General features: G+C 33.1%; 1 long non-coding RNA gene across 1 annotated transcript; it reads left to right on the forward strand.

Annotated features, from left to right (window-relative positions):
- Nucleotides 1–5,571: 5,571 nt before the first annotated feature.
- LOC109237498 lies at nt 5,572–6,049 on the forward strand. Its single transcript, XR_002069634.1, has 2 exons — nt 5,572–5,666; nt 5,763–6,049. It is a non-coding gene; the product is annotated as an uncharacterized LOC109237498 (long non-coding RNA).
- The last annotated feature ends 1,800 nt before the right edge of the window (nt 6,050–7,849 follow it).

Here is a 7,849-nt window from a genome sequence, read left to right on the forward strand (position 1 = left end):
AAAGTCTCTGCCTCTTTTATCTCTGCTTCCTCGTGAAGCTGCTCGATCTTTTCGGCCTTCTGGTGTACCTGCAAGATCTAAGTGTTAGTCTCCAATATCAAATTGATATGTCAAGCTCCCAAAAATTTACATTACCTGCTCGATGAGACCGGTTTGCTTTTTAGGAGCTATTGCCAATTCAGCTCGGAGGTCCCTAATCTCCTCTTGTTTTTGTGCATAGAGGAGTTTGAGGGCATCTCTCTCCTCCGTGAGCCTTTTGAGATCGGCCTCACACATGTTCAACTCAGCTTGGAATTTGGAAAATGCTTCCCGATGAAGCGTCGTATCCTATGGAGAAAGGAAGGAAATCAGACAAAAGGAAATAAAAAAAAACATAAAACATAATAATCGGAGCTTAAATCTACCTAGTTCAGGAGTCGCTGAGCTTCATCGAAAATGATCGATGCATCCAGGTCGGGAACATCATCGACCCCCGTGAAGCAGCCACGAAATAAGTCATCCCTTTCGTGGGTCGTTCCCACATCGAGGGTCTCCATATCCCTGGCCTCCCGAATTTGCCCCGCGGAAAACGAAGGGAGGGGAGGCGAATCATCAATATTGATTGCCCCAAGCATGACATTTAGGGCGCTCTCTCCTTCCTGAAGGGCCTCGGAAAGCGGACTCTTCAGGGACACCCGCGATTAATCATCACGGCGGACAAGCACACTCGCCGATTGTTCGTCACGGCGAGAGACATCTTCAGAAAGCGTGGCAAGTCATTCGCCAAGGCCATTACCAACAACAGGATTATGTTCGAGATGTCAATTTGAAATCTCGATGAGCCTCTGATGACTCGGGGACATTGCTCGGACCATCTTCCGAGGTCTCCGAAGTCCGAAGATGAGCCTCCTCGACCATCATTGGCTTAGCTGCTTTAGAAGCTTCAACGCTTCTCCTCTTTCGAGCCACCAGCTCACAGTCAGCATCTTCTTCCTCCTCTTCTTCATCTCGTAGCTTTTGGGATACGTCGGCAGATAGAGAGGCAGTGTCATTCTTTGACTTACGAGCCTTGCTTTTCTTAGGCTTTGGAGTATCGGAAGGCGAGACCCTTTTCCTCTTCTTATCCTTAGCCGATTTCGGGGCCTCCTCCACCCCAGGCGGGGCCGTCCTCATTTTGGCAACATCCCCGAGACCTGCTTAAAAGTGAATCAAGTACAAATGAAAAGGAATGTTCAGAAAAGATCATCAAAAGCGTACAAAGTAAGCTTATTGTGATTCTTGGCCTCCCATCGGCCCCTCGCTAAATCGCTCCACGAGCGCTCAGCATATGTAGAAGTCAAAACCAGCTTCCGAACCCAACTTTCAAGGTTCAGGATTGCACCGGGCACCCAGGGAACCGATATATCATAATAAAAGACGTGGGTGAGAAAAGATGCGAGTGAAGGAAGATAAAAGAAACAAAGCAATCAATATAAGATGTTGATGAGTTTGTACTTACGCTTCATGTTTCATTCTCGGGGAACGGCTCTTCTCGGTCGGGATTAAATCGAAGGTGTTCACTCGGACAAACCGAACCATCCAGCCCCGATCTATATCCTCATCTGTACTCGAGAACAGCACATTTTTGGCTCGGCGATGGAGCCTTATTAAGTCGCCCCGATAGAAACGGGCGCTATACAGTCTAATGAGGTGACAGAGGGTATATGGCATCCCTTTGACCTTGCTCACGAAGAATCGGAGCAAGATAACAATGCGCCAAAAGGAAGGGTGTATCTGGCCAAGAGTTATTCGGTATTGGCGGCAGAAGTCGAGAATAACCGGATCAAAGGGACCCATCGTAAAGGGGTAAGTGTAAACACATAAGAACCTTTCTAAGTAGGTGGTGATGTCCTCTTCAGGGGTAGGAATCACCACCTTTTTATTTTTCCATTGGCAATCTTTTTTTACCTGCTCGAGATCGCCTTCGATTATCGAGCACATATATCTCGACATGGGTTCACATTGGCCAGGGGCCGAATAGGGTTTCTCAACTTTGAAGTCGGAGGAAAGATCGCACGACCCAGGAATGCAATCCTCAATGAGTGGCGCCACTGGCGTTTTATCGCCGGCCGGCCGCGATGAAGAAGCTTTCTCCTTCTGTGGAACGGTTTTAGATGTTTTTGCATTTCTATGTTAGTTCAGAAAAAAAAAAGATGGAGTTTGTTTTTTTGGGAGAGGATCGACAAACGGGATGTAAGTAATTTGCAGAATTGAGGAACTTGAAGGAAGGAGAGCTTTGAAGATTAAGAAAAATTTTAAAAATAAAGTTTGAGAAAATTATGAAGAGGATCTATTTATAATATTGCTATGAAGGTTTGAAAATGCTTGTGGCCGACCATTAACTGGCACTAATTAATGGTCGTAGGAGTTGTGCAGACGCGACGCTTCAGTCGCCTCCGCCGCTTACGTCACAAGGGAAACGTCATAATTGGTCGAAATCGAAGACTCAATTCGTTTCTTCTCATTACACTCCAAGACAAGGTACCGAGTTCGGAGATCGAGGTACCCATCGAGATCGAGATCCCCGACGATCGAGACCATATGTGATCAGCTTCGAGCGGAACGCAATAACGGATAAGCGAAATATCCGTAACCGGTCGGAGATCACGGCGGAAATCTCGAAGCGGATCAAGTCACACTACAACAAATGTGATTTTTAACCGCGAAATTATTAGCTATGATAGAAAATTCGTCACTAATTATTCACTTTTCGTGACAAAAATTATATTTCGTACTTAAATCCATGAGTCATATACTTTTAGTGACGAAACACAAACTTCGTAGCAAAAATTTTGTCCACTAAGGTTTCCAGCCAAAAACATGGATTGGCGCCAATTATTGAGAAACATTAGCCACAAAAATAAATTACCAGTGACAATTAATTTTGTCACTGATGTTGCAAATAATTTGTGACAAACCATCATATGTCTAAAAAAAATAATTAAAGTTTGGATACAAAACAGTTTCGTCACTAAAAATACATTGTTAAAATAGCAACGAAATAAAATTTGTAGTTAAATCGTACAAACTTTTGACATAAATTTTATATTCATTTGTGACTTTAGCTTTTGTCACTAATAATATACACAGTTAGTCATAATATATGCAGGCAATTTGTGACAAAATTATTTGTCTCAACTTTAATTAAAGTTTGGAATCGAGAAAAGTTCCTTCACTAAAAAATTTGTTGTTAAAATAGTGACAAAACGACTCTGTAGTTAATACTCCCTTCGGTCCAAAATAAGTGATTTTTTGATTGTTTTCACACATATTAAGAAATTCACCTTTTAACATTAATTAGCAATAAAATTGACCATATTAACCTTTACTATCTCTTCACATAAACACTCCTAACACATACTCCAACATTATTTACTCCATGGGTAATGTAGGAAAAAAATAATTAATTAATTCTTGGAATCTGAAAAAATCACTTATTTTGGACCACAAAAAAAATGCCAAAAAATTACTTATTTGGGAGAGGAGGGAATAGGTACATTTTTAGACATAAAGTTTTGTATTTATTGTGACTTCAATTTTCATCACTAACTATGTTAGAACCCGCGCAATACGAATAATTTAACAGAATATTAATCTTATAAAAATTAAGATCTAATATATTATATTATTTTAATAAACATGAGTTGTTATTTAATTATTAAATTATTTAATATAACAAATCTATACAAATTCAAAAGTATAAACATTATATAGTAATCAAATAAATTATTTGTTCCTTATTTATACTTTATTATTATTTAATTAGCAAGTACTTAGTACTATATATTTACTAATATGAATTTTTTATTAACTTGTCAACTGGCTTAATATTTTGATATTACTTCTCTTTAATATAATATAAAAATAGATTTTCTTACTCTGAAATATTTTTTAAAACTTATGTTATACTATTCAAAATTCTTCAATTGTCTAAATTTATCAATAATTGTCTTGAGTGCTATTTATTTATCCTTTTTTATTAATTAATTCAAAATATAAATATCATAAAATTATCTTGACCCCCTCTTTTTTTGTACATTCTTTTCTACTGCAATATTTGATTAGTTTTCTCATTTTGTATTTTACTAAAAATTTATATATTATTTTTTACTAAATTATAATTTTGAATTCATCAAAAGTATAAAGAGATAGGCTTTTTATTATTTTTATAAAAAATCTATCAATATTTTTAATAATTATTAATTTTTGCTATATATATAATATATATTTTTTAATGTATAATATTCTAATAGAATTTTTATATTTTTATTATAAAATTATGAGTTCAATTTATTAACTATAATTTCCTACCCGAGAAATTTAATTATTATATATATTTTTATATTTTCCAACAAATTTATATTTTTGTTCCTTTCTTATTTAATCGTATTTTCAATTATTTTATATTATTAAATTCACATATAAATTTTTAATAAATTACAAGTTTAATATAATATAATTAATATAATTTTATATTACTCTTAAAATTTAATTTGACTTTATCCTGTATTACTTTCTCAAATTATTTCGAAACATGTATCCTTTAAAACATCGTGTGCTTCATAAACACATGATCTCTTTGTATTTTTTAAATTATAATATTTTATTATATAAAAATTTCTTATTTTTATTTTATTTTGCTTATTCATTGTTCCACTCTAAACTATCATAAATTCACTTAGTTGGAAGATCATTTATCTTGATGCATGATTCTTATTATATAAGGTGTTTAAATATTTTTGAAAAAATATAGGGAATAAGGGAGTATATCGTAACTAAGCGATCATAAAATTTTAGGATATTCATAGTATATAAAGTATAGATGTTGGATATCGAAATACAAGGGGGAGTGATGTATATTTGTTACTGAGTCGTTATATTTGTATAAGATTGTCATAGTATAAGGAGTGTAAGTGTTTGATTTAAAATACAAAAGATATAGTTGCAACTGAGTCATATTACAAAGGTGTTTAATCTAATTTACCATAAGGTTTAATAATTTAAAAAATTCTAAGACTATTTTCTAAATATATTTTTAAATTGAAAAAGAAAAAGAGGAAAATTCTTTGAAAATAAATGATACTTTCATCTATTTTTCATAATGTTAGGTTCAACTAAACAATCTAAGGAATTTCAAAAAAAATCTAAGGACTTTTTTTTTTTTTTGCTGTATCTTTATTGAGAAAACATAATGTTTGATTTTCTTAAATTAAAAGAATTTTAAAAGGGTATTACGTAAAAGTATTGTTCTAAGGCTTCTTACAAAATATAGAGATTTCGGCCTTAGCGTATAATTTTGAATAGAATTTGAAAATTGATCTTTTACTTTATGTAGTTCTCTTTTGATTCTTTTACCAATTTAAATTTCTTTTCGTCAAATAAATAGAAATTCTAGATAAGTAAGAATAACTAGCATAACAAAGTGGACGACATATTCGGCTCATTTTCTTATTAAGATCCCTAAACTTAAGGAAATGAAACTGAAATCAATCCATAAAGTTATCCATCATTGATCAAATGCTCATTCCCACAAATTAAAACTGTAGACTGATTTACAGTTTCACATCTCCCGACTTCTCTCTCATGAAAAAGTGGCTTTGTTTCTTCAGAACTCTGCCACCATTGACGGTTTCACGAAAGATCAATAGGTTTGTCTTTCTTCTCTTTTTATTTAAACTCGTTAATCTTCTATGTTTTTATGTTGATGTCTTGTCTTTGCCTATCTTTTTTCTCTGACAAACAAGGTCATGCCTTCACCAATATGAGGCTCTTCAAGCCAAAACATGGGCGAGAGACAGAGCCAAGCAAGAAGAGATCCGTGAAAAACAGAAAAAGAAACTATGCAGTCAAGAAAGATATTCAAGAATCAAAAGATTTTAACATAGGGTTGGTTAAAGTAAAAGCTGAGTATTTTTTTTTTAATTGAGAAATGGTGAATGTATTAAGTGTTAGTTGCAGTTTCTTGATGTTAGTTGGGGATTTGAGACTGAAATCTTTGTAATATACAGTGTAAATGTCATGTTTTTTACTCCTCTACTTATGTTTTTGTGTATATATTTTTTATCCTCATCTTTATATTCCCATAGTCCCAAATATTGTAACTAATCCTCTATGAGAAATAAAGATTCTGCATTTTTTAACAATTTGTTCGATAAAGATTAAAATTTGCAAAAAAATGTATTATATTCAATTATAGAATATTCATTATTATTTATAAATTCTAAATATTAAAATAATCCATTTATCTAAAAAATGGCAAATATTAACAAAACCAATATAATCATCGCCAAATACCTTTTAGTCACAAATCGTTACAATTTTCTAGACAAACAAATTTGTCTTTAATTTTATACATTTAGGGACGAAAACATTTTTGTGTACAAATGATAATCTTTTTCTTAAAATTTGCATATCTTATGTGACAAAATCACATTTTTCAACTATAAATTAGAAACCACTTTAGACACAATTAGAATTGTCACTAATCAAGATAAAAATTAGTGAAAAATTTGTTTCGTCGGTATTAAGAATTTATTTAGTGACGAAAGTTATTTTCTACTACAAAAAAAGTTGAACTTTTTCTGACAAACAAGTTCGTCACTTATTCAATATATTTGGGGACGAAATAACAAAGTTGTCGCTAATGTAACGTCATTTAGCGAACCACTAAATCATCTTTGTAAACTTTTAGTGACCCATTTATGGCTACGAAGAATTGACGAAAAAAATTTGGTCAGAAAAGATATTTAGTGACGAAATAAAGCATTTTAGTGACAAAAACGTTTGTCGCTATAAATAAATTTGTTGTAGTGTCAAGGGCGGTTATTTGTATCAATCAGGGGATTTACTTCCGTAATTAGAATTGTACCACAATTAGGATTCCTATAGTATATAAAGAGGGGTCCCCATCATTTGTAAAACCTTACATTCATACAGATCAAAGCAATATAATGTTCCTCCATTATTCATCAACCTATTGTTCTTTACCTGTTCCTACTTTACCACTCTTGAGGGTTCATCAGCTCGAGGACACTGTCCAAATATCGGTTTGTTTTATATTCTTGTCAATTTCATCACTTATCTCTAAATTAATCAATTGGTATTAAGTGAAATCACGTATCCTTAAAACCACATTACAAACTTAATTGTTACTCGATTTTTAGGGTAAACAAATATCACCCCCAATCGTCATACATTTCCTAATTAACAACTTATTTTCTTGCTAAATTTGATCCCTTTATATTAAATATTCATGTAGCATGAACGTAATAATTTACTTATTAATTTAATTGTAAATTGCAAGAGCTTTACAAGATGCAAAACATAACTTTCACCAATAAAGTGAAGTTCATAACGAACCAATTGGGCTACATTTTAGCTCGTGCGATCGACTTTTGTGGGACATAACACTTTATGAAATCGTTCAAATATAGTAACATCCTATTGAACAATTAGATATTTTAATTTAGTTAGAGTATGTAAAATTAATGGAGGAGGCAAATTTTTATGTATTCGTTCGTGCTCGTGTGCACAAGATTATGTGGGAGGCGTGGCATTGTCTTAGTCAAGGTGGGTGTGGGTAGGGTATTTGTGTCGTCCTTAAGATCTATTCAAAACTTCTTGATCTACACCACTCTACTCGGTGACGAAGCCGTAAATTTTAATAAATGAATTCAAAAAATATAGAAGTATCACATTTTGTATTATAAATATATATAATACAGTGTCAGTGGCGGAGGCAGGATTATTGCTAAGGGGGGTCAAAAAAGAAAAAAGTTAAGAAGGTTAACTAGTTGAAATAGAACCAATGACCTTACAAAGATTTTGAACC

The sequence above is a fragment of the Nicotiana attenuata genome, unplaced genomic scaffold (genome assembly GCF_001879085.1).
Source record: "Nicotiana attenuata strain UT unplaced genomic scaffold, NIATTr2, whole genome shotgun sequence".
In the NCBI taxonomy this organism is placed as follows: domain Eukaryota; kingdom Viridiplantae; phylum Streptophyta; class Magnoliopsida; order Solanales; family Solanaceae; genus Nicotiana; species Nicotiana attenuata.